Source organism: Dermacentor albipictus, chromosome 3 (assembly GCF_038994185.2).
Source record: "Dermacentor albipictus isolate Rhodes 1998 colony chromosome 3, USDA_Dalb.pri_finalv2, whole genome shotgun sequence".
Taxonomy (NCBI): Eukaryota; Metazoa; Arthropoda; class Arachnida; order Ixodida; family Ixodidae; genus Dermacentor; species Dermacentor albipictus.
In genome coordinates this window covers 123,480,660-123,508,037 of record NC_091823.1, presented here as the reverse complement: position 1 = coordinate 123,508,037, position 27,378 = coordinate 123,480,660, and the positions used below count along the sequence as shown (strand labels likewise).

The following is a 27,378-nucleotide window of genomic DNA, read 5'->3' as shown; positions in this document are numbered from 1 at the left end:
CTTCCATTGTGAAGCGTGTCTGTGGTGGCCGGCCCGCTTGTGATCGGTGCACCCCCATTTGAATTTTTTGGGGAAAGCAGGTGCGTGCGACGCGGACCGAGCCGAAGGGTTATACGCAGCGCGGTAGCGGATTGGGATCGCAGTGATCGACTGCCCGATTGGCGCCCGCTCGAACGAAATCGGTGTGTGCACTGATTGGGCGGCGCATATTTTGCGGTGCTTGCGGCAGTTGTCGCTGCTTCTGTGGTCACTCGACAGTGCATTTCCGGTTGCAGATCCTTGCTCAGTATGTATCAGGGAAGCTATTGGGGCCACCAGGTGGTCTGCTCGCCGAGGTCTGCCCCTGTCCCCGCGGCGTATATAGTTCATCTTGCTGGTAATGGCAAGTGTCTTAATTAAGCATGGGAGCAGGCACTCCGCCTCCTGTCTACTCGCTCTTGTACTAGTCGGTCATTTGCATGTACACTATGGTATTTCTAATTTCGTTTCGTTCTTATACCGCCTCCCCTCGGGTGCATATATCGCTTGCACATTTTGTTTGTTTTCCGTGTTCCGCGTTCACACTTCTGTGCGATTCCCAGGCTTTCTTCGGGACCGTTGTGAAGTCCGGAGACTGGACTGCGCGTTTTGGAATTCACATTTGTGTTGATGTTTCCAAGTCCTCACTGGCGACGAAGCTGAGATTGACGTTGTATGCTGTCGTGTCTTGCATTTCATCGGTATACGGGCTTGTCCTTACGCGAATGTACGCGTCCTGAGCGCGACGGCGTTAGGAGACGTTCCTCCGTGTTCTTGAATCTGTCGCCACTGGTTGTCGCTGTTCTCGGTCCACGAGAAGCCCTTACGCTAGAATAGTTCGTGACAGAAAATTCCAACCAATCCTGATGCTGCACATTTTAGCTAATGTGGCTGGCCAATGGCAAAGAACTTTTACGAACACCGCCTTTGTGACTAGGCGGTGTTTAGGGCATGGCGACCGTGACGTGTTCCCGGCTCCTGCAATCGCTTCCGGTATACAAGACCATTATGACCTTCGAGATTGGCTCCGGTTACTTCGGTGGAACCGTCGCTGGGGGTACGATTTGAACAGCACCTGTTGGGCTTGTAAACTGTGCGGGTTTCATTCATTGCTCTCCCGTAGTGAAGGTGCTCACTGAGATTAGTAAAGTTGATCCTGGGTATAATCGGGAACCGCACTACTTGCACTGCCTTTGTATTTAAGTCGTCGCGATGCTGTTATTAGATGCACATCTTCTGGCAGCTGTCTCCTTCCAGGACACTTTCGGTTCTTGCTCTGTTTATCGATTGGAACTCGTGGACTCGCGGCGCGTTTGTTTGTTTTTCTCCTTTTTTTTTCAAGGGGGGGGTGCTATTGGTAGAAGTGTAGACAAACACGGTGGAGGCTCCCACTGAATTATGTAGACGCTTCGGCTACTGCAAGTTTTATCGCCTGCTTGAAGGAACGAGGGGAGGAGATGAGGTGATGCTGGAACTCTCGAACAGAATCGAACTTCGGTTGGCCGTTAGCGAACCTCGTAGGTGGTTGTCGTATTACGTGCAACGTAATTCACCCCCCCCCCCTTCCACTGCGGCTTGTCTCGTGACCTCTGTAGTACCTGAGGACCTTGAAACCCCGTAAAATCCAAGTTCATCACTCTGACGAAATTAAGCGCTCAAAAGGAGACTGTACATGCAGGAGCAAAAAAAAGGGGGCGACAAAACCATGGGAATGGCCTCAAGGTCATTTACGGGACTGTTCACTCGCATAAACAACGTCGAAGCTGAGCGCTTGACCTTAGTTTCATCCAGCCCTCGCGTGGTCTATGAGAATCTTCGCCATGTTTCCAATTTTATTGCGCAACTGACGCACTCAGTAAAGTTGGGCTAGTTGGTGAGTCATCATCATACCTTGCTGGTGAAGCAGCGCACTGACACGGACACAGTGAAGACACACAGCGAGACAAGCAGCGAGTGTCGTTTTTTTCTTGTGTGCCTTCACTGTGTCCGTGTCAGTGCGCTGCTTCACCAGCAAGGCATGATGACGCACTCAGTCAGTGTTCTCTCTTCGTTGTCTCCGTCCTCGGCTTTCTTGAACCACGCACCTTTGTTTCAGTGCGTTATCGGTGTAGCGCAGACCGACAGTTTCCTTCCGTGTATTCGCTCGTTCAAGTATTGCTGGCTCCCGTTGCTTTCTTCTACTGTACTCTTTTTTCGGGCGCGCGTGCGTGATGGCGCGTCCGTCGGCGCCGGAAGACTGCTGACGTCGGTGCTGCCGCCAGGCCAGCTTCCGGTTCCGTTTTCGCGCTCTTCGATTTCCGGCGCGCGGTTCCGGACTCGGGTGCGCGCGCGCACGGAGCGGGTTCCTCTTCCGGTTCCGCTGCCGGCCGTGGCGTGCGCCGCTCGGTTTCGCAAAAGAAAGAAAAAAAAATAAAATTTGGGGTCCTCGATTTCCCTTCTGCGATGCTGGGCTTTCCTTCCTCTTGCCGTTTTCCATCTCTACATCACCCTCCCTTTTGCTGCCGCCCTGTCAGATCCGTTTCTTACGTCTACTCGTTCTTTTATTGTTTTTGTTTCTTGGTTTTTTTAGTGTAACGCCGACTCTCTCAGAAGCGAACTCCGGCGTAGCTGGTACAACACATGTCGCTTCCTTCGCCGCAGTTTGTAGCGCGAGATAAAAGGGCGCGTGCAGACGCCGTCAGTCTTAGGCCTCGACAGTCATGACGCACATACCTGGCGTCGGATTGATTCTGACCGAGGCAAGCCGTGAGGAATAAACGTCGAAAGCCTCGGAAGGCAGCCGCACTGAGCAGTGCGGCTGCCTCGCTATACCTTACCACCTCGACCTCGACCAGACATCGTCAGCACGATACGCGCCGGAGGCGTGCGGCTGGAGTCGGGCACACGGAGACCCGGTCGTGCAGACCATGGCTACTGATCGGGCTGCCAGCGTTATGGAGCGAAGCAACATAAACGCTTGAGTGCAGTGGGGTCGTGCGGGGGCCCAGGGGCCTGCGTGCTCCAAACTCCTCAGTCTCGCAATAAAGTTTTTATGATGATGATGATGGCACACGAAGGGTGCCATGCCAAAGTTTAGGATTCAAGTCCGCTTACACTCGGGGTAACGTGGGACAACGTGGCCACAATTAGCACGTGACCGGGGTAGTTGGAGAGGTATGGGAGAGGCCTTTGCCCTACAGTGGGCGTAGCCAGGCTAATTATTATTATTATTATTATTATTATTATTATTATTATTATTATTATTATTATTATTATTATTATTATTATTATTATTATTATGCTCGGGGTAAAAGTAAGCTAAGAAAGAGGCCCTGTAAAGGCAAGCCAGTGTAGTGGGCCCTCTCATACCACGCATTTGGGGAAGAGAGGCACTGTTAGCAAGTAGTTACCGAACAAGTAATGGATGTGCCCAAAGAACAGTAATAGCGGCGGCCCCGAATTCACACGAAAAGTCGTGTAACAGAAAAGGACGCATTAGCGCAGATATTCCCCGCCGCGGAGGCGCCCAGTGGCTTTGGTTGTTGCCCCGCTGAACCCGAGGGCGCGCGCGGATCAAATCCCGGCCCCGGCGGCGGCCGCATTTCGATGGGGCCGAAATGCGAATATGCGCCCGCCTGCCGTGCGTTGGGTGCGCGTCAAAGAACCCGGGCTGGTCAACGTTGATCCGGAGTACTGCGCTACGGCGTGCACGCCTCATAATCACGCCGTGGTTCTGGCACGTAAAACCCGACAATTTAGTTAAGTTTGATTAGCGCAGCTATCGAGCATACATAAGAGGATGTATAAAAGATACTACAGTTTATCGAGCAAATCCGAGGACATATGGATCATTTTGAACATAGATTTTCCTGCTGGACTCCAGCATTGCGTGTGCTGTACAATGATGGAAATTATTATTATTATTATTATTATTATTATTATTATTATTATTATTATTATTATTATTATTATAACACTGACTCTACGGCGTTGCCGTTTATTTACTTGCACTGGGCGCGCCAGACCGTGCACACATGATCCAGAAATTGACGGTGTACTATAAACCGCGCTGTTGGGAGGCTCATGTCGCTATATGTGTAAACTCGGAATGCATCGTCGCGGAGGCTACGGTAATAAATACAGTGCCCTAAGCACAGCGCATACACTTGCTACCGTAGGAAAAATAAGCCTGAGCTGCCGACTGACCCACATATCCCGAGCGGGAGCATTGCAGGCGCGGTGTTGTGATGTTTACCGACGACGCGCTGATTGGCGGTATAACGCGTCAGCAGCGCTCTTACGCTTTGGCGTAACTCTCGTGCTCGAACGAGAAAACGCACACAAAATACACGAACGACGATGACGCTGCCGCCGAGACGCGTTTTACGACGGGAGATAAAGCGGAATGCAGTCTGCCGTCGCAATAAAACTGTGGAACGGCGCGCCCCGTCTTAACGTGCTGACAAAAGATGGCGCCACCGCCAACTCTCCCTCTGTCGCGTCCAAGTCTTCCAGCATACCGTGCGCGTCCGCGCCGTTGTACATACGTACGCCGAGCTTAAGGGATTAATCGACCACTTGTAATTTTTCCCCCTCTTAAATTGAGGTCGAAGCCCCCAAAACCACGTAAAAGAGGATAGTGAAAGCGTCAGAGCAGCCTAAACGATTTACCATGGAGTACAATCATACCTGCCAACTCCCCCGCATTGTGGGAAACCTTTTGAAATGTGGGCTCGTCTTGCGATTTGAGGAACACTAAATTTGCTTTGCGAAAAAAGAAGTTGCACTTGTCGGTCGCCGAGCCTCCCGTAGTCAGTCCCTCGATCGCGTATAAGGCTGCAAGAGGGGTGCATTCTTTGAGCAAGTTTATACAGACAGGTCGCTGAAGCAGGCAAACTTGGCGAACAGCCATATCGCTGAAAAAAGTCAGTGCGGTCTAAGAACAATGTTGCTTGTCAGAGCATTGTTTGCTCTGCCAAGTCTGTTGCTGCTTTTGTGCTGGGTCTAAACTTTGCCCATATGTGTTAAAGTGTATATGTATCCTTGAAAAGGCGCGTGCTCCAGGCACGTTATATATATATATATATATATATATATATATATATTATGCGTGTGTGTTATTTTGCCCGTCGGTGTAGTGTCAGCGGGATTTGACGAATATTAAAGTTCGCAGGTTAGCACGCATGCATAAGACTTCCTTCTACGAACCGGGTGCCGCTTTCCCGAAGCATCCGCCGCGGTGGCTTAGCAGCTGTGGTGGGGCGCTGCTAAGCACGAGGTCGCGGGTTCAAATCTCGGCCGCCGCGGCGCATTTCGAATCCGGGCCGCCGCGGCCGCATTTCGTGGCGTCGCGTAGCGTGTTATTATTAATATCGGTGTTGTTGAATTTCTGAAACTTCCAAGTTTTATATAGTATAACGCAAGTTATTGCGTTATATAAAACCCACACACTGCGCTGTGAAAATGTTCGTAAACATATCGAAAAAGTGTGCCAGCTTTTTTAACATACCTTTGCCTGTTTCCTGTTTCTCACTTTTTCCGTAGTTTCACCATTATGTTCTGTTCGTGGCTTTCTTTATCCGCCACATTGGATAACATGCTTTTTTTTTTGCATAGTTGACTCGCTTATCAGAGTCAAGTTTACTCCCCTCGTGACTAACTTCATGGAGCGCGAAGCAATGAAATGCTGGGCTGCGGTTGTATCAGATCGTATACCAGTGCTGATAAGCAGGCTACATATCACGTGTGAGATGTGACGACACAGCGGGGGGTTCACATCCGAGTATCCACTCTACCAGTATTTACTGCCATGCATGCTCGGAGTGCATGGCACATGACTCGCCAGGAGGGGTGCCGCATCTCCTTTTTTTTTTCCAGATCTGAAGTGGCTTGTCATGGTCGCCTTTTGAATGCATTTCTCCAAAATCCCTCGAGGCTGTAAAACTGGCCGCTAGTATAAATTGACCGCTCTCGTATAATGGCAGTGATGACGACGGCAGCGACGTCTATCGCCAGCCACATTTGTGTGGCTCAGACAGCGAGTTTTCCGCGAAAACGTCCGTGCCTCCGCCTTTGAGAGGGAAGGCGGACACCAGCTGAACGAAACCGGCAACATCACGGACTACAGTGGCACGCCCAGACGACTCCCGAAGGACGTGCCACTAGGCGCCTTTGCGACAACGCGGGTCTGTCAGGCCTATAGAAACTCCGGAACAGCACCCATCCGCTTGCGCGTAACGCGAGTTCACGAAGTGAAACGTCACTATAAATTCATTTTTTTCTTTAAAATCTTCTGCGCGTGTACAGTGCTCACGGAATGAAACGCGTCAATTTAGGGCTAAGTAATGCACATACTTTCGTTTCAACCGTTTGCAGTTCGTGTCACATCGACGTAATTCTGGCGCGTACACTTACATCAGAGTCCTCGTCACCTTAGGTGACCAAATTCCTAGTGACTTGACATGGTGCTCTCGCCTACTTTGCACATATGTAAGGTTCTACTAAATGCTCCGTGTCCCATTTCATTCCGTGAGCACTGTACGTACCGTGTAACACTGCCGGCCGAAATGTCTGGCACTCCCCACGGCGTGTCGTTTTAGAAGGCAGCTTCCACAGATACACCCGCGTGGACGACAGCGGCGAACGGCCAGTGAAAGAGTTGATGCGCGCCCACAATAGCGACTCTGTGTTGGTGTGCAACACACGCGGTCACGCTCGCTTTCTGCGTGATGTGGACGCGTTGTCGCGGCGGGCCTGTGCGTTACGTGCAATACATGTGTGGGCGCCTGGACTGTTTGGCGCATTGTGACAGCGATAAATGAGGCCATTCTCATTCGGGACGTTTCGTTACTGACTGCATGGATGCCCGCAAGGGTGGGCGCTGCTGTTGTATTCGGGAGTCATCGCTTCTCATTACCGCGCGCCTGTTGGAACAGCTTTTCGCTCTAAAGTGCAGTGTCACCTGCTTCGCTGTTGGGGCTCAAGCGAGGAGGTGCGAAGAGATGGCATGTCAGGACTTACCGTATAGAAGCTGACTGAGAGAAAGGGGGGGGGGGGACTTTCTTTTCACTCTCCAAGCCTCGCCTTCGGTGCTTGCTTAGAGCACGACTCGCCAAGATGATGTTGCTATGACAGCGGGAAAGCGAAGGGTATACGAGAATTGCTCGTCGTTGTCATTAGACTGCTCGGAAACCGAGCTTTGATATCAAAGAAGAGAACAAACGACCATTCCCAACTTGCGTGTCGCGATTCGTAGCTGCTGCTGTTGCAATCTCGACGCGTGGTTCATAGTTAATTTGAACAGCTTACTCTTCGTCGTCGTGTCGTGCGGCCTAAGTTAAATATGAATCCACGTGAACGCGCCCACATATATGTCCTTTTGCGGACCGTGACATACGAGCTAAAGAAAAACATTCAGTGGCGCCTTATTCTATGCCGATGACTGGCAAGGAGGACACAATAAGTAGAAAGGATGGCGTCAGATAGCGACAAACGCTCTCGCTACTGATGCAACATTACATGCGCTACACGATGTTCATGGTAAAGAAGGACTACCTGCAGGCGACAGAGGTGGGGCGTATTCGGACACCCAGCATACTCTGTGGGATTGCCCATGAACCAAAGGTTAATTAACAGATATCTTTAAGAAACAAAAATTCAACCAAGGACCCTCGAGCAGCGGCTGCGCAATTCGTCGGCCCACAACGTTACGGCGATGGTCAAGAGGCAGTCACTTCAAAAGGCCGGTACCGTAGGACATATTACGACAACCTTCGAAACACCCCAGACATGGGTCGAAATTAATAAATTTCTCCTTCTTCTTCATCTCTTGCGCTCCGTGCACTTCTAATATTGTGTGATACAGGGTTCGTAGTAGCTTTCTTTTTTTGTGTGTGTGAATTAAGGCACTGTCATCCGCACACTGAGCCCACTTTCATGAAGTGCTGTTGTGACGCGAACGTATGATTGGTGTTGCTTTTGTTTGTTTTCAATTGCCGATTGGGAAGAACATACCGTGGAACAAGTGCGGTAATGTACCTTGTTCCTCATTCAGTTGCAGCAAGTGGCGCGTACACAGCCTTTGTTTGTCTGGTCGTCGTCCAGCGAACGTTGCGACACCTGCGGCGGCATTGGAGGGGAGCCGTTCTATAGCCGTCTTTTTGGCACCGCACGTCTACCTCATCCGTCCGGCCCCTCTGCTGGGCTGACACAAGAGGGCGGGCAGGCCGGCAGCGTCTCTCGGGGACGCCTCCATCGGGCTTTCATTCCGCGCCGCGCTTGCGTCGCGAATTTCTCTCTCTCTCTCTCTCTCTCTCTCTCTCCATTTTCAGTTCGACTCGCACTGAGAACGTGCCCGTAAAACTGATACAAATGCGATGGGAAGTATGGTCTAATGGGTATTATAGAGTAATTATAGAGTATTAGAGAACTATAGAGTAAAATGGGACGTTTAAATCTCGTGTGCGTCTCGTGTGTGCATGTCACTCCCGTCCTGATCTTTGTTTCGCGCCGATTACGTATCTATTAGAGAGAGTGAGCCAACTAGCCTTGACTAAAGTTCTGATCGAACGTGTATGGTCTCGATTTGTATACCGATGTTCCCGTTCATACTTCTCGTCAGCAGTGAAGGTTGACGGACGACCCCAGCGAGTACGCTACTGCGGCCGTGTCTGCCCACTTTGTACGTCTTTTGGGGGCTTACCTTGTCCCCTAACAGTAGTCGTCAATCTTGCGTACGCATCGTTTAACGCTCTGCGCATCTACTTTCCTATTAGGAGTGCTATATGTAAAGGCTGACGCTCATGCCATTCTTGATCTGAAAGTATCGGGAGCTCAGCGTTATAGAAAGGCAACGCACGCAATGTAGAAGGCCGTTATTGTTGAGGGCGAGATAATCCCTACAGGGCTGCAAATATTTCTTACTGTGTGCTTAAATAGACAATAAAAGGCCACGATGAATCAATTTAGATTGGCAAACTATTCCCTTGAAAACTCTATTTTTGTTCGTTGGTCGGAAGAGGGTTCCTCACCAGCCATGAAAATCAACGCCACTCTTCCCTTTTAAATTGCACGCCGAAATTCCGGTGCGACGTCAGGAATTCAAGCGAATTTCAAGGTTCTCCAAAGTTCAGTCTTCGATTCAGTTGGACTCGAGTGGCTCGAGCTCGACATTCCTATTTACTGGCCCCTTTTTGAAGCTGCATGCACAAATCCCACTGAAAATTTCTTGTCTTGCACCCTTACACGCTGGGCTGTCTCATCGGCAGTGGCGTCGCGATGCCAAGCACAAGGTCGCGCGTTCGTTCGGACGTAGGCGGCAGTGGTCGTATTCACACGGTAGCGGCGTGGAAAAACGCTGGCGTGTTCAACTTTATAGGTGCGAGTTACAGAAACTTGACTGTTTCAAGTTTCTGCGTGGACCTCCACTTACGACAATCTCGCAACACCTGTCAGTCAGTAAACAGTCTGTCAATGCAATCAATCAATCAATCAATCAATCAATCAATCAATCAATCAATCAATCAATCAATCAACCAATCAATCAATCAATCGATCAATCAATCAATCAAGTGTCCATATGGCGCTGAACCCGAAGAGCATCGTTATTTGGGTGATTTCTAGCGCACCGTTTTTTTTTTTTACCTGCCTGTACTCATACGCAGTGGAGTATAGGCAAAGATCGTTTTTTTTTTTTTTTTCAGAGCACATGTTCGAGCGGTGTGTTGCGCTACTTGCGCGGTGTTTCCCCCCCGATTACAAATTGGAAGCATCCGACTCCGTGTACCGCGGGGTAGTGCGCATGGACACTTGCACGTGCACGCACACATAGATACTCTCCTTATCGGGTGACGCGCACTTTGCGCTCGTTCAAACTCATGACGGAACTGAAAACAGAATGTCAGGCGTCACGCAGCGGCCCGACGCACCGCGATTACTCTGCACATGGCCTCCGAGATCGGGAGTGACGTGCTTTGTAAAGCAGACTTCGCCGCCCGATTTCGGAGGCTATATGCAGCCTACCACGGCTTCGAGAGGCGCTCTAGAGCTGATGGAGTTTGCACATTATCCGCGTTATCGCAGCTCTAATTAGAGAACACTAGACAGGTTAGAAAGGTCGGCCTGTTTGTCATTCTTTTTTTTTTTTTTCCCCGCCAGTTCCGGGTTTCGCACAGCTGCAGCGGTATTGCGCCCTTCCGGAGAAACCAGTTTCAAAAACTGTGCACCCCCCCCCCCCTCTCGCCGCTTTCGCTCGTTCCAACCACCCCCCTCTTTATTTTATTTGCGTTCCACCGCGGATCTGTCTTTTCGCTATATGGCGCGGAGACTAATCACGCTAATCGCTGCTTTATCTTGGTGCTCCGTGCTAAACGCTCTCCACAGCGCAGTCCTCCTCTCAATACCTGGGGAATCTTTCCGAGCCGGTGTGGAAGGGGTAACGTTGAAGGACTGTTGCGTATCGTCGCATATTGGCCGCCGGCGTTCATACGCGCGCGCGGTTTCCTCCGGCAGGGCCCTCGCCGTGCTGTTACACGCGGCTGCCTCTTATCTCCGTAGGAAATCTCCGGCGATTGGGTTCCGCGATATGTCGCCGCCATATCGGTCGGTCTTGCGTGCATATCCTCGACACCAGCAGGCCTCGCTGTTACTTTTTATCGTTGTATACTTTCTTCTTATTATTTGCTACCTCTCTCAGTATCTCTCTCTCTCTCTTCTAGCTACCCGCCGAGCGTGCTCACGATCGGTTTCGTTTTAGTCGCATGTGGCCCGACTCGGCGAAAGCGAATAAGGTCGCGCCGTAATGCCACCGGATGCAGTAGCAACGCGCGCCTTCGCCGGGCGCTCAAGAACGTTGTTTCGGTATAGCGATCACGCGTTGTTACGAAATCTGTCGGAAAGATGGTAGATCCGTCCGCCATTTTCAGGCGATGACGCAAGTAAAAAGCCTGTGCACATTGAGCTGTGACGCTACGCTGAGAGGCCCGCGCTGGAGACACACAGGATACAGCGCTGTGTACCTTCTCTCATGTCGTACGTTTCTTCCCGCTAAAAACTATGAACGCGCATTACGAGCAAAGCCCAACAGTCTGTTTTTTTTAAACTTCTACATTATGTTAAGGCCGTGCTCATGGGTCGTGGCATCTCGCACATGGCATGCACGATGATGGTACAAGCATAAGTCATGAGCCATTCCAGTCTGTGAAGGTGGATGACCAGTGGAGCTGTGTAGAACGCGACAGAGATGTTTCTTATATATATATATATATATATATATATATATATATATATATATATATATATATATATATATATATATATATATATATACACAACGGACAACGTGACCGCCGCCCGAGGAGTCGGAGGAAACTAGACACGCGTGACGTTTCGACGGGTCTGCCGCCACGGGAGAGCCAAAGGAAAGGAAAGGAGATACGCAAGCGCTTGGAACGCCGACAAAGAGAGGGCGTTGCGAACGTGGGCGTGGCCGACGCGGGTCAAAGTGTAGTGTCAGTTCTTATCAGCTAAATACCTGATACTTGTTGTATTTGGATCCATATTAAACTTATTTTCGGCAAGGAGGCGGGAGTGCTTGAAGTCTGCTTCACCTCTGCCGCGGGTCGCCCCGGTATTGTACTACCTTCGGGATCAGCCCGCGGTATTTGCTCGCGCGGAAGGAAAAAAGAAAAGTACGGAGCCTTAGCCATAAACAGCTTCGCTGCAGTAAACAGCAGACGCTTTCGAAAGGGCAGAGCACACTTTGCTTTGGATGATCCCCACGCCCTGGTAATTGTATTTAAGTATCGGATCTCATGGGCAGTGACTATGTTAGCGTCGCCTCTCCGTAGTGTACGTGGCGCTGCGAAGGAGAAAAATGCGAACTAAAGAAAAGCAAACGATCTGATATTCCTGCCGGCATCATCCTTCCCACCTCCCGCTGACGTCACGTATTACGGCACGTCGCGATATCCGGTAAGTGTTTCTTTACTTGGAAGTAGCTCCGCGAAATCTTTTTTATTTGTCCGTGGTAAAGATAACGGGACCGGCGCCGCGGCCTCCCGCGCGCACATAATTTTTATCTCCCGCGTCGCAAGGTATAAGCTAGCCGGTCGCCGTGGCCTGTTGACTCTCGTCTATTGCCAAGGACCTCACTGTTTGGGGCCCTTGTCAGCGTCGGATACATGACCTGTCGCGCAGCGACGCTACTCGAACGTTGTACATTTACGTTTGCATTGGCTTGCTTCCCTGCATGCCGTCCGGGGACGCGTAATGTGCTTCTGCCGGTGAGCGCGTGTCTAAGCGCATGCACATAGCGGCAGCAGCAGGAGCAGCTGCCGGTGACTTCGATTACGCGTCGCCCATGATCGCCTATCTGCACGTGCTGCCGCCTCCTCCTCTTCTTCCTCGTGGCACGCGCAAGTGCGAGGCATATATCCTTCCTCGTACTCGCTTCCGCCGCGTCCGGAGCCGGGACTTGCCCTTGGTCGTCGATGACGTCACGAGAGGCGGCGTGTGCGCGACCCAGTTTTCGTTTTCTCTTTTCGTTTTCTTTTTTTTTTCTCCACCCCGTCGACCTCCTCCTTCTGCGATGACCCCGTTTATCGGAAGCCGTCGCGTAACAGTTGGTCCGGAGGGGAGAAGGCCACGCTCCTTGCGCTGCCTGGCGCCGTCTTGTCCGCAGTGCACGCGCACGTGCTTGCTTGCTTGCCGCAGCTGTCTCGCAGTCGAGGGGGCGAGAGTGTGTGTGCGCGCGTGTGCCACGGGCTCGCCTGTGGGCGCCGTGCGCTCATCATCTCCCCGCGTGGCGTCCGTCATCTCAGCGCGGCGTTTCCTCGCTCTGACGCCATGCGAGCTGCGACCCGAATGAACCCAGCGGACGACGTGATTTGCCGTTCCCGGGCGGGCCGCATATCGCGCTGACGTCCCTCTTCGCAGGCCGAGTGTCATTCTGTTGGCCGCCGTGGGGTGCCATGCTCTGCGCTGGCCCTTCGAGCGATGAAAAATTTTGGGGGGGACGGGCTCAAGACTGCGCGACCTCGTCCCCTGCGCCTGTGAGCGGCGTTGACGGCTCGTATAGTCTACGAGAGGTAAAACGGTGCAGTGCGCAGAGAATGCAACACCTTGAGGTTCAACATTGACTGGCTACTGTATACGTACAGCAGTGTGGCCCGACCCTGCACTGTGTTGAAGCCGCGGGGAAAGGCTTGCCTCACAGCTGTTGCTTCATTCTCGGATACCTCCCGCGCTTAATTTATAAACGACACAGTGAGTAAAGAAGAGAGAGAGAGAAAGAATGAAACATAGAACATGCGCCGCCGTTGGAAGCGACGTCATCGTCAGCTTAAACGAGTCCGGTGCAGTATGAGCTCCTCTTCCGATCCGGTCCGGTAACTCCGGGTTGCTCCTAGATGCCAACCACACCCACCAGTGTGTACACAAGCGGATTGCCCGAGTTAATTGCTACAATTACCGACTTCTTCGCAATGAATTACCAACTAGCTCGGTCGCACACTTTGTTTTAATTGTTAAGCCTGACTATAACCTTCCGTCGTTTCCCCCTCATAGGTCACCGCCATTGTGTCGCAATTAGTGTCACGCGAGGCTAACAAATTCCACATTTTCAGTTTAAGTGCATTATCAGGAACCTACTCTTCGTCCGCTATCTGCGGTGTCTTAAAATCTCACGTTTCACGACTATGCAGTGCCCCTTCCTCTCAATCGGCAGTCGCGGTGCCAATTTCCCTTGAAACGTTTCTTCCAATTGTAGAAGAGAGTGAAGCAGGCAATTGGCTGTCTGCAAGAACGCCTGTTTACGTCCGCCTCTTCATCTTCTGTATGGCGCTCGCCGTACGAGCACTCTAGCCTGAGTGAATCTCTTAGTACACTCGGCCACACGGCGGAAGGTAGCTCTGACGGTTGTGAGATGGCGCTAGTGGTGGAAAACCGTTGCATAGAAGAGCTGGGAATGGAAGTATGGTCGTCCTTATGACCGTTCGGTGCGCAACCACTTCTCTGGAGGTCGGCTGCTACGCTTTGGTCGCAGCTCTCGCCGACGATTATCTTGTCGCAGTTGAAAAAAACGGGGCAGGCGAGTGGGGTGGTCGATAGCGCTGGTTGCGGTCGGTCGCAGTGCGAAGGCGCTCCGAGGTGCTCAAACCGGCGCTGGTCTCGAGAAAGCGTCGCGCGCGCAGCCGGACGGTCCTCCTCAGAAGCTGTACCATCGACAGGAGATGATCGGCCGGCGATGTGCATCGTGAAAGGCGACGCTGTGAACTTTTCAAAGCTCGAAGCAGGGAACCGCTGTGTCTGCGCCGAAACCGATGGTCTCTTGTGGGCCTGGTCTCCTGTGCGTCTCTTGTAGTCTCTTAGAAATGAAGGAATGTTTCCGCATTCGGCTGATGACTGCTGCGAAGTCAGAAGGCGTGGTTTCGACAGCGTCACAAGTATTTTATGTACAGGATCCGTGGACAGACTGGCGGGGTCCTGGAGTGGCAGCGCTCCATCATCGGAGCTCGACGAAGTACTAGATGATGGTTTATCCTTACCCACGCCAACGGAAGATGATGACGGGCCGCAATACGCAGCGCGAAAGCTGGCCCGTGCCCTTCAATGCGAACCTCGTTTTGAGCCGAGCCTCAAAGTATGCGCCCGGAGGTCTCCCGGCAGCGGGCCACAGATAGGGCTATCTACCGCCCAGTGTGGGGCTGATATCGTCGTCCGGTGAACCGGTGCACCCGCGTGTCCAAGCAAAGGCGAGCTTCGCAGTTGCGTTGCCGAGTGCAGTGAATAGGATGTGATATCTCGGACTCTGGCGATGGCGGTGTGGTGCAGGATGTCGAACCAGAGCCCGAGCGAGACCCGTGGCGGAAACAAAGTAGCTGGCAACCGGGGTCTACAGCAGGGCAGGCCGCGAGCCCTTCTGCCAAAACCTTGTCGGGTACACGAGCAGCGGCGAGATGGTGCTGCTGCCGAACTTCGCGGGGTTGCCAGCGCAGAAGCTCGGGTGGCACATGCGGTCGTGCAAAAGTAGTAGCGCGCCGTCCACTTCCCCGCTCTGGGGTGAAACCGAGGGTGACAACCGGTGAGCCGGCGCCTGCGGCAGGCCTCTCCACCGAGACACGCTGCTGGGCATGACTGCAGCGTCAAGGCGGTGTACATCACGCGCCCCGTCCATGGAGCAGAGCTGGTTAGAGTGGCCGCAGGCACAGGAGGGCCGGCCGAAAGCAGCTAACAAACCTTCGGCCCATTCAAGCCAGGACCAGTACCTGATGCCTGCGCACATGTGCCATGCCTTGGCGCCATCGCGAAGTCTGTTTACTGCAACCGTCCATTTCAGGTTGTCCTATAGTACGTTGGCTGTTTCCAGCCAAAGGTCGGCGTCATCCTGAAACCCGCGGAACTCTGGTAGTTCTGGAGCAGCTATGGTGAGGCTGTAGGAGAGAATCCGGAGGTTACCCAGGTGGCGTAGTCCAGTTGTTCTGAGACAGCGAAATGGATCGCATGAGGTCTGTGAGGCTCTCGGGCGAGCGTCTCGAGGAGCCACGAGCTGCATCCACGGAGAATATACGGCAGCGGGTGCAGAACTCACGGCACCCGGACACATGGCCAAAGGAGCTGGAATGCCATCCGTTGAGCCAGGAGCAGTGGCGGCCGCGGTCCTTACTGCAGCCGGAAGCATAGCGTGAACGGCATCCCTTGGCTGCTCAGAAGTCGATGCTCTGCCGGGGAAGATAGCCATCACAAAGCAAGCGCGCACGGCCTTCCCTTGCTACAGGACGCACCCAGGACGGCGTGGTCCCACACGAAGGCTGTTCTTAAGGTTGTGTTTTCGTCGACTGTGTCATTGTAAAGCAGACAGACAATCGGCTGTCCGCAAGAACGTCTGTTTATACTTCCCCCTCTTCGTCTTCCCTAGCGCCCAACGTGCCAGTACCTTAGCCTGAGTGCATCTCCTCCTCCTCATTATATATATATATATATATACGTGTGTGTGTGTGTGTGTGTGTGTGTGTGTGTGTGTGTGTGTGGTATATATATACTAGAACAATATTCACATCTTTACTCTCTCCACACGCAGCGCCGGGTGTGTAGAAGAGTGAACAGGGCTATGTTAGTTTGCTGTGGCGATATACTCTCACCGCTGATTTTGTTGCTGTCATACCTCGTGGATCTTCTTTTGTACACGCGCTCGAATATCGTTAGAGGGGCAGTCTTTGTAACTCCAATAGCAATGCAGCCGCCACAGCCTGGATTGTCTTCGGCAGCGAAACGCCGTACTTCCGTTGAGTCGCCGCCGCGGGCTGTTGATTATAGCCGTACCGTATAATACCTATGGGTGCAGGTGTCTATTTCAGCGTATAGGAGACTTATCGCGTGCGCGTCGCCATGGGCTGGGGGAGGGGGTGGAGTTGTAGCTGGCTTGGTTCGTGACTAGTTCGCGCCCGTGTACCTTGCATCCGCTGCGGCTACAATAACAGGAAGGGGGACGGTCCGCAAAAGCGAGCGACTCCCATGTCGGAGACGCGTCTCAGTGGCGGCGGGCAGCTCTCTCTATATATCCCATCAACTCCGTGCAGCGCGCCCAACGCCGTAGGTCGCGCCGGCCAGCGGCGAACGCGAAAGCGAGCACTCGCCCATTGTTCAGCGCTAATCCTCGCTCTGCCGGACGCCGTTCGAACGGAAGAATTACCGGGGCCCTCTCTCAGCGGAGCAACCGTGCTTCTTTCTCGGAGACGCGCGGCCGGTTCTCGCTTCTGGTTGGCTGCGTACGCGTGGCCCACGTGCACACGGTTGGCTGCGCTGTGCGGATTTCGTTTGTACCCGGCCGCGCGCCGTACACCTGCTGCGTCTCCTGTGGAGGAAGGAAGCGAGAGCGGCGCCGACGTACGTGTGTCTGCGTGCATGGGGGTGCCTGTACGCTGCTGCTGCGCTCGCCTCTTTCTCCCTGTGCCGCTCGTCCGGATGCATCCGGCGGTGGTGCTGAGTGCTCGGATGTGTGCTCCGCCGTTCGCGTCCGGTTGCCGCGGAGGAGAGAGTCACTGTAGCTTCCGGTAGCGGGCGCTGCTGCAGGCTGCGGATCTGGGCGCGCACCTCCTATTGCAGTACAGCGAGGTGTAGTTTGTCAGCGTGTTGTCAGTGAACGCTATATCGATATATGGGCCCGTAATAATAACAATAAATAAATGAACGAAAGAAATACACGTTGCCAGAAAGACGGGCTTCTAAAGCTCACCAGATTCGAACACACTCTGTTCGGGCTAAGGATAATTCATCGATAAGTAAGAATGGTATAATTGAACCAAACACTCAATCTTGGAAGTTTTGAGTATTTCGTAGTGAACGTATGCGGCTGAAGGATGCGAAAATGCGTTGTAATCCGTGAAGTCACACCAACGTGCCGGCGCTGCGGTTCGGACGCGAAATTCAGGGAGGGAAAGCTTCAAGCTTGCCCTGCGTTTCTTTTTCTTCACTGGTATTCATGAATTAGTGAGTGTCAGCGGTATATCTGACTGTAGTGGCCTCAGAGAACGGCACAGCCTTCTAATATACCGGGTGTTTCAGCGAACACTTTCAGCAATTTTTAAAAATTGCCTGTCGCAGATAGCGCAATTCTAGCCCTATGAGCTGGTCTACTCGAAGAACCGGACATTACACACACACACACACACACACACACACACACACACACACACACACACACACACACACACACACACACACACACACACACACACACACACGAAATATAGAATCGGGTAATTAGCAAACATTGATTGAATAAGTTTTTAACTAATCATCTTATTGCACCTATTGCAATTTACGAATTCTATTCGGGGACTTCGCAATGCGGATTCACTTGGAACGAGTCCTTAGGATGACACCAGTTTCGAGATATCAATTTTCGAACTTTGCGGAGAAGTCCATTGGCGTTCCATTACTTTTGCGCTTCAATGCATAAAAGGACGTTTTGTTCAGAAAGTAAGTGGAACGACAATGCATTGTAGCCGTGAGTTTGACAGCGCATATCTCGTAAATGATGTCATCCAGACAATTCTTTTCAAGTGGATATGCCTTGCACTCTCACCCGCTGGAATTTGTAAATTGCAATATCTGCTATAAGGTTTTCAATTAACTTCATTAGTGAACTTTCGTTAATTATTCGATTATGCATTTCAATGTTTTCTGCAAGTAATGTCCTCCTCTTCGAGTAGACCTGACCATGGACTAGAACTGCGCTATATGACACAGGCAATCTAAAACAAAATTTGAAAGTGTCCGCTGAAACAGCCTACAATGCACAATATACCTGCAATAGCAAAATGTATCCTTGAATTGGCATTGCAATGTTAATTACTTTCACTAGCTATTCATGTAAGGTAACTCTGTGTTGTATAGTTGTAATCTGTCGTGCGTACTTTATCCATATAAATTTATCTTTGTATCTCCGACACAGCTGCAGAGGCATGACTGCGATGTCGGCCATCGGCGATATTCGAGGAACTGGTTCAGAACGAAAATGTACACGCCGAGTTTGCGCAGCTGTTTTCTCGTCGCCTGGATGTGCCGTGCGCGATGATGCGTTTTCTCGGTCGTGCACTTTTTTTTTCTCTCTCCCTTTGGAGCGATTTTTTTTTTTTTTGGTCGCCCGCCTCTTTCTGTGAAGCGATTCGGTGATGACCAGCTGCTCCCGCGCAAGCACCGCCGTGTACACTGTATCGACACTGCTGTTCCAGCTGCAACGATATTGCAAAAATGATACAGAGGTGGGTGTAGGCAGTGCGCTACATTGTCGCCGGGCCATCTTCACGCTAGGCGACCGGTTTCTTGCCCGGCTGCGTAATTACGGCCGAGATTTATCGGTCTGTGCAGACATCGGTAAGAGAGCACCGGCGCCCTCTTGATTGAGAGTCGGCGAGTCGGTGGTGTATCGAGGGAAGGGGAAGGGCAGTCGGCGTTACTCTACGAGGACGGGAAAGGGTGTGTGTGTGTGTCTGCGTTGGTTGGGTTGGGACGGAGGAGGGGCGGTGATGATAAGGAAAGGAAGATCCATTTTCCATTGCTCGAGGTAGTTGTTCATTCTGAAATAAACTACCCTAGTGGAACAAGAACCCGCGTGAATCGTCATGGTTGTTGCCGCACCTGCTGCAACTTGGCCGAAACCGTGCGCGCACAGTTGCTGCACGCGGCGCAACGTACACCCGTGAGCAAAAGTATACACGGACCAGGGGTGGCGTGACAAAACCAATTTCTCCCCCTCTGCGTACGGTTTCGGCCCAAGGAGCTCTCCGCGTGCGATCTCCAACGGCCTAAACCCCCTCAGAACCTCAATAAAGTTCTTGACTGACTGACTGCCCGTCAACGCAGCTTGAAATCGAGGACTGGAGTCCAAACTTGGCATTGCGAACTCGTCAACGTATTCGTTAATTCCTGTTTATGCTTGCGTAAATTACGAAGAAATTCAACTTTTTCGGCGACGCTGTTGTCCGTAGGCTTTCGCTCGCGGGTGTACGCGCTCCCGCAGGCGTGCAGTCGCAAAGTCAATCAGTGCAACGGGTGTTGTAGTATACGGGCAAGGTATGTACAGGCGCGGCCTGGGTAGCAGCGAGCGAGCTTCCGATCCCGTTTCGACACTTCCGCCGACACAGGCGACGCCGTCGAACCTCGCCGGCTGCGGGCCACGCTTCGTCGTCGCCGGAGATCGAGCGGGTCGACCCGTTTCTTTCTTTTTTTTCTTTCTCTTTATCTTTCAGGCCCTCGCTTCCCTTTCAGTTATGGCCGACGAGATTTTCTTATTTATTTTCTTTTAGTTTCGCTTTATTGTTGTTCTCCCAGTGCTTCCTCTCCGCACCTGCCCACCAACCGCACACACAGGCGGTGCCACGATCTGATCTCTTGTCCTTTTTTTTTTTTTCGCCCTCTCGTCCGATCGAGGTGCAGACGTGCGCATTGCACGGGGATAAAAGGTGACCCTGTGGTCATTTCGCAAAGAGCATAAAAAAAAGAAAGAAAGAAAAAAAAAAAGCCAGATCTCGGATGGCGAGTGCGCGTTCCTCTGCGGCAGGATATTGCGTGATTCGACAGACGAGGAAGGAAGTCGGCGCGACCTTCGAGCTGGCCCGCATTTCTTTTTTTTCTCTCTCTCTCTTTCTCCCAGAGCTGAGCAGTAAATGGGAGAAGGTGAGCGGGCTTGCGTGCACGAGCGCTGGTGCGGCTCCAGCACGCGTTCGGCATCGCGCACGTGGTGGCGTTACGTACACAGGTGCGGGTGCTATGAAGCGTGCGCCGAAAGTTTACCGTCGTGGCATTGTTTGGCCTTCTTTTTCTTTTTATTTTGTGACGTCCCGACTGCGTGCTTCTCCTAGAGCGCAGTATGTGCGCTATTGCAAAGAGCGAAATTTTACAATCGCATCTTTCGCTATCTAAGGGAAGTGTACGAGTTGCCGTGGCGTTTGTGCCGCCGAGAGCGGGTCCGACTACTGGCTGCCCCGGCGGACGTACTCCGACAGGTGCGGAATCCGAAAGTGTGAAAAATGCTCGCCCACCGAACATTGGGCGCACGTAAAACAACCTCACTTGGCCAATACGGAGCCCTGTCCCACGGAGTCTGTTATAACATGCATGTGGTGCTAGCCTTTGGAACGATAAACGCAATTAAAAAATCAATCAAATAATGAATGAATGAATGAATGAATGAATGAATGAATGAATGAATGAAACTAATACGGCACTGGAGGTCGATTCTTTTCGCATTTAAACGGGCTGTTTCAATCACCACAATGCCTAGTCCTAGTAATGAGCATTTCTTCCTTTCCTCGGGGCTGTCAGGTATCGGATCCTGAAAAAGCTCTAGTTTCGGGATGTATAAGGCTGAGCAACAATCACCGTTTATGGGATTAATTGAGATACGCGTGCGTATACTCGCGGGCAACTTTTCTTGGCTATGAAGCGACGGCTATGGAAACTAAGCACGCCTCTTTCACCGCTGCTGGAAATAGTCCCGCAGTTTTGCTCACGTTCCCTTACGTTGGAAATAGGAAACAATACTTTTTTTTGTTTTTTACAGCACCAAATTGGAACCGCGAAGTAACATTCACCACTGAAATATTGGTATTTTATTGTACTTCTATAGTCTGCTCTTCCGAGTTTTCGCACACCGTCGCGCGTTTTGCACATTCATGAAACGCAAAATGACCCCCGTGTCTTCTGGTGAGTGTTTGTCGCTTGCTGCCCCACCAATCAACTCCCCTCGGAGGCTGTTGACTAACTTCAACAACTAAAGACTGTTGAAGCACATAAAAAAAAAGTTTTTCCAGCGAGCCCCTCTGGAAATCGCAACCATCGCCGCGTACAAACGAGCGAGCGAGCTGACTGCTGCGCCGGCTGTGCGGATGGCAACGTCGGCGGCGCATCGTCATACGGCTGCTGCGGAGCTCCGACACAGGCTGCGATGCTGGCTGTTGGGAACTTGGTACATATCGTACGTGAATAAACATTAATTCACGCCGAGTTATTGTATCTGCCTTGACAAGAGAGTTTGTGCGAGGTTGGCGAAACCGGTGCCGACCGTGCCCGGACTACATTGCGTGCGAATACAGTCATGTGCAGAAGCTCCGCCCCCGTAGCTTTCGCTTCATAGCAATAAAAAAATAAATAAATAAAGCTGTCCGAAAGTATAGCAGCGCAACGCTATAGATATCTAAACATTTGCTGCAATAAGAGCCGTACTCGTGGCACGGCTGACCCTGGCCTTCCCGTCGATGGTTCGTTCGAAGCTGCAAGCACATGTCTACGGCATCGTTATCGTTGGCACGCAATTCGAAAACGCGCTTCGGTGGTTACGTGAACGGCCACGGAACCGCCAGAAACGTCACAGTGTGACTGGGAAGTACGTGGTTTGCCGATCTCCTGTACACTTGCGTCTTAACTAAAACGGTCTTAAACGCGAGGTTTGCTTACGGGCGCGCTGACAGCGTGTTGCGGTGAAGCGTGCGCCACAGCGGAAATCGCGCATCTGTCGTTGAGAAAGCTGTCGTTCATCATACCTGCCTCCGATCTTGTTCACCTCGCACAAAGGAGTCGTCGCTGTTGCCAGTTTCAACACAAATTGGCACAGTCAAGAGTGTCAACCCAAGTATAGCTTACTTCAATCTTTTCTCGTTTGCGTATACTCTGTCGATGTGGCTGGACGCTAATAGGCCGGATGCTTCCTATCGCCATTTATAATCCGCGCCTATTAAACGCAAATGCTGCGTCACGCTGCAACGAACGCATTCCTTCTCATTTGCCCCTTATTGAGCCGCGCACACTTCTCTGCGGAGTCGTTTATGCCGCAGCCATATCCTTATGCGCACAAGTTGAATAGCTAACTGCTCGTCGACGCGGCTTGGTTCTTCCGTAGACCACGTGCCTGGAGCTCTTGAACGCGAGACGTGAACCCAATGCACGGTCACGGCCGCTCGATGTGTTTTGACAAAGCGGCCGTGGCACGGTTTACATTAAAAAAAAAGCATAATGAAAGAAAACGCTCGTGTGTAAAGTGCTTTGGATGCCGCCGCACCAGGGAATCAACCTTAAACCTCGTGTTCGGCAGCAGAATGCCACAGCCACTGAGTCACCGTTGCGGCCAACAGAATTCTGCAGCCCTAAAACCGTGCATATACATATACTGCAAATTGGCCACCTCTCATTGTTTTCTACCGGCCCGTATAGCCTTCGTCGGACGCGTCATCCGTGTCCCTCAGAGCACAGAGTTCGATAGACCCACGCCGCTTTCCCGGGCAAGGTCTGCGCGGAAATGGGACGTCGCGGTTCTCGGTATTCGGCCGGTTGCGTCGCCTGTGACGTCAGTCTGGGGATGTCCGCAAAGTTGGCGCATTTATAGCGTTCCGCTTGATTCGCGGTAACTGCGTGCGTGTGTGGACAAGCCCGCCCGTACGCGCGAGGACTTCGAAGGATGAAGATAAACAATTAATTGCCATCGCGAGGGAAATGGGAGGCGCGGGGAAGTAATGGCGTGTCGTCTGCTTTTGGAAGTTCTGTTTTGCGTCGTCTGCGCCGCGTTGACGGCGTACAGGCGTTTTTCCGTGCAGGCGCGGGCGTGGTTTTATCCTCTTCGTCGCGGCTACTGGAAAGTGCGGTCCCTATAATCGTGACCGCGTTGGTTCCAAGCGGTGGGCTGCGGAATATAGTAACAGCCGACGCAATCATACTTTCTTGTGTACTGGTTGGTTCATGCTTGAATTATTAACGTGCTGCTTAATATAGTACGCACACTTCGCGTAAAAACAAACGCTTATGGGGTTTTACGTGCCAGAACCACGAACTGCTTATGAGGCACGCCGTAGGGGGGGACTCCGGTAATTAGCACCGCCTGGGGTTCTTCAACGTGCACCTAAATCTAAGTACACGTTTGTTGTCGCACTTCGGCCCTATCGAAATGCGACCGTTGTGGCCGGGATTCGATCCCGCGACCTCGTGCTTGGCAGCCCAACACCACAGCCAGTAAGCAACTGTGGCGGGTAACACTTCGCGTTAGTATATGACAGTCTGTTTTCGTGCGCACCCGGATGTCGAATGTGATTAGGTTGCTTATGCAAAGGCTTTCTGTCGTTTCATGAAATTAAGTCGGTAGTCTACGCTCTGTCCTGTCTTTTCCTCTTCTTGTGCATCTTGCGCTGCACATTAAAAATGTGTGCTGATGCTATGTTCAGACTACGTTCGTAAGGCGCCGATTTTTCGTAACATACGTAAGCGGAAGCGCAACAAGCGTATGCGTCTAGTTCAGACTGCGAACGTAAAGGTACCGACGTGCGCAATTCTCGCAAAAATCGTGGGTGAGAGTGTTGAAGGGTCGGCAACATTTACGACTGTTATGTTACGACCGTTGCGACACAGCCAATGACCGATAAGCTTTCGGCTTTCAACAACCGGTGACGACACTTCCGTCCTCCCGTCTGCAGACAGCTCCGGGCGCGGGAAGTGCCATTCCGCCATTCCGTGCGCACGATTGGCTGTGTTCGTGAAAATTTTTGCAGTGCGCCTTGCGAGACTGTTTTCAGTTCATCTGGTTTATCCGCCGAGGAAATCGATGGCCGCAGATGCGTGCTCCGAACTTCGATGAGTGGTCTCATTAGGTTTTCAAGGAAGCGGAACTGCTGGGGCGACATGCGCATGATGTTATGAAACATCGCAGCGTCACCAACTCGGAGCTTGGCGAAAAGGTTGTGAAAATCGCCGTCCGTGGCCCTGTCGAGAAATACTTGCCGCACCCAAACCCTTCTGCGTCGCCTTCGTCGTCTTTGGGCGATTGAATACATGACTATAAGTTTGTTTTGAGCGTGAATTTCTTCGATCTCGGCCAGCGCTCGCATGTTGGCAGGAGCCATATTGGACCGCTGGTGACGTCCATTCTGCAGCTCCAAATTTGATTAGCCTGTTGTAAAAGCCGTAATTTAAGCAGCAGTAAATGTGAACAAAGGTGCCGGCTAAACTGCCGTAACGTTTTTTACAGCCGTTACGTTCGATACGCCAAAAGAGCTGTTACGCGCGTTACGACCGTAGTGTGAACATAGCATTACGCTATGTAACGTTTAAAAGGACGCGCTTACTTTGATATGTTTTGAGCGTGAACGCGGGAGCGCGTGCTTTTGAATACTACGAGCGCAGCCTAGCAGCACCCCAGAGCCGCTCTGCGCATGCGTGGCGCGGCTATACCTCGCCTTCACGCGCAACACGTCAACGCGCGTGTCATCCAAGGTCGATCCAAATGGGTCGCGAAGCTTCGGGCGAAAAGCGGCCCAGAACCAATTGCCACCGACATCAGCAAGGGCGGGCGATCACGGCAGTCTAGTAACGTTGGTCACAGGAGCAGCGATTGTAGCGCGAACATGCGAGGAGGAAGCAAACGTTCAGAAAGGAAATCTGTTCTTCGATTGTAAAAGAACCGCAGTTTGATTTCATTCAAAACGAATAAAATTCCTAGCCAATACGTGTGGCGAGGAAGGAAAGGACAACTCTCTTTTACGTTATCGTTAACAATATGTGCCTTTTTTTCAGCACCCGCTGTTAAAGGTGTTCACGCTGCTATCAAATGCATTGCAGTTCTCACTGCTTCACCTACTGCTATACAGTCCTTCCCATCTCACATGTTGTTGCTTTGCCTGCCCACATTTGTCTGAATTCTGGTGGCGCCTTTAACGTGTTTAGTAAAAAGTAGTGAGTTAGGAGCGCCAGACAATTAATTTACTATAGCTCTGTTCGGGCGGCTGTGCTCGCCAACAGGCCTGGCCTGGCGTCCGACGGTGCGACCAGAACTGAACACCCAAAGCTTTCTTCGGTTTGCAAAGAAATCATGTACGGTGCATGGGTGCGATTTTGACACCTGTACGGCTCACGTTTTGCTGCACCGCATTCCACGTCAAGATCTTGGAACGTTCATCGAGTCGAATTGCGAAGGATAATAAAATACAGCTCCCAATGTACAGCCGCAAACCGAGTTTCCCGCCTTTGACAACAATAACGACGTCATTCCCGTTTCTAGCGGAAATTGTGTGACTTTTCTTTCCCCCGCCGGGACCTTTTCCTCGTCACATAGATGACGCTAAGCCATGAACAGCGGATAAGCCGCCTTGTTTTGAACTTATGGGCTTCTATGGAAGCTTCGCTACCAGATGTGTTTACTTTGTGTCGTCTGCTATAGGCACATTTCTTTCCTTTAGTGCGCGGGTCGCAGTTAGCTCACGAGCGCTAAATATACTATGCTGCTGCAAGATCAAACAGTGCTGCGTTCCTCAAGCGTGGCATCTGATCTACATGCTATGGAGTAGATCATTTTCGTTATCATTTGTGCCCGCAGTTCATACCGCAATTAGGAAAGATAGAGGGAGAGACAGACACAGGCGAAGGAAGTGACTGAATATTTCCATCATGCATTTCCCTCCTTATTAAATATTTTATTCACAATTGGAAACCTAATAGCTGCTGGATGCGATTAACCAATGTTTGCATCGAAATACGCAAACATTCTTAGAGCGGAACCACTGCCGCCATTCTACACGAGTGTAAGTTGCAGACAACGGGCACGACATCTGCTGTCGGGTTTCCACGTCCTTCGCAAACAGACGGTTCATCGCTGCGGTCTGCAGTGGCAGCAATAAATTGACGTTTCACCTCGGTTCCTTGCATGCGCCCCGATATACAGTTTTTCAGAGACTGATTCTCGGTTTGTCAGCCGTGACGACTCCGCGTATGTAGCAGACGACGAGCACGATGACCTGACGTCATGCGCGCGAAGTAATAATTCCTTTACGCTTTTATATACCCACTGAGCATGCGCGAAACATCACGGCGTAACCGTTAGAGTGCGCTGATATAGTACGCGCTGAATGCCGCGCGGGCTCTATACAGTTTCAGCTCAAATAAGATCAAGGCAGTATACTTTCTCGGCAGTTCCCTGCGGAACGCGTATACATGTCTCGTGTATCCGTTGTCAACTGGCCACGTTGCGAGCGTCACGGCTTTGCCGGGTATGTGACGAGATCCAACAATAAGAACTGCCGCCCGGTAACCCATGACCCATTGTGGCGTCAGCGACAACCGTATGTAGGGCCTCTTTTAACAAACGACGCCACAAAAACGCCACCGGTTCTTCTTCTTGCAGCATTCGGTATGCATCTGATGCGCGTTTATTTTCTCAGTCGTTGTAATTGCCGTAACGCTCGTACACTCAGATTTGGGGACACGTTAAAGAACACCACGGTGTCAAAACTAATGCGGAATCCACCACTACGGCGTGCCTCGCAATCTGATTATGGTTTTGGCACGTACAGCCCCATAATTCAAGGTATGTTCAATACTTCTGCCACGATGAGATGTGGCATTTGAAGCAATGAATATTCTCCGCCCACTCGGAGGTTATCGCCTCAGGCAAGCACCTCCCCCCGTGTGTTCTGTGTACCACGCAGGCAAACCGCAGTGATGCACACAAGGTCGCGTTTGTCATCAACCCACCACTCTCCTGTTGGACTAAACGTTAAAAACATTCGCAGAAATTAAACATTCGCAGTCAACATCACTGCTAATTATCCTCAACCAAAGCAAACAGGACAGAAAGCTTCGCTTACATCGATGTATCTGATTATCTGATTGTACGCGGAATCCGGGGAATGCGAGTCATCACCAAAAGCCGTTGTAACACGCACGTGCTTCGTTGCCGGCGTGCATTGCTTGCGTTGACCTATTTCTTCTCTTATTTTTCTTTTTCTACGCCTCGTGGGAGTGAGATCGACTTACGCTTCCGGTTACACGATACTTCTGAGGCTGGCGCGCGCAGTACGTCTCGACACGTGTCTCCGTGGGCTCCGGAGTTGCGACGCGACAGAGTTG

General features: G+C 51.6%; 1 protein-coding gene and 1 pseudogene across 7 annotated transcripts in view; both read left to right on the top strand.

Annotated features, from left to right (window-relative positions):
• aop (anterior open) overlaps positions 1-27,378 on the top strand; it is a 184,417-nt gene that overhangs the window by 65,282 nt on the left and 91,757 nt on the right. The gene's annotated exons all lie outside the window — the stretch shown is intronic.
• LOC135909485 (U2 spliceosomal RNA) lies at positions 11,479-11,657 on the top strand (annotated as a pseudogene).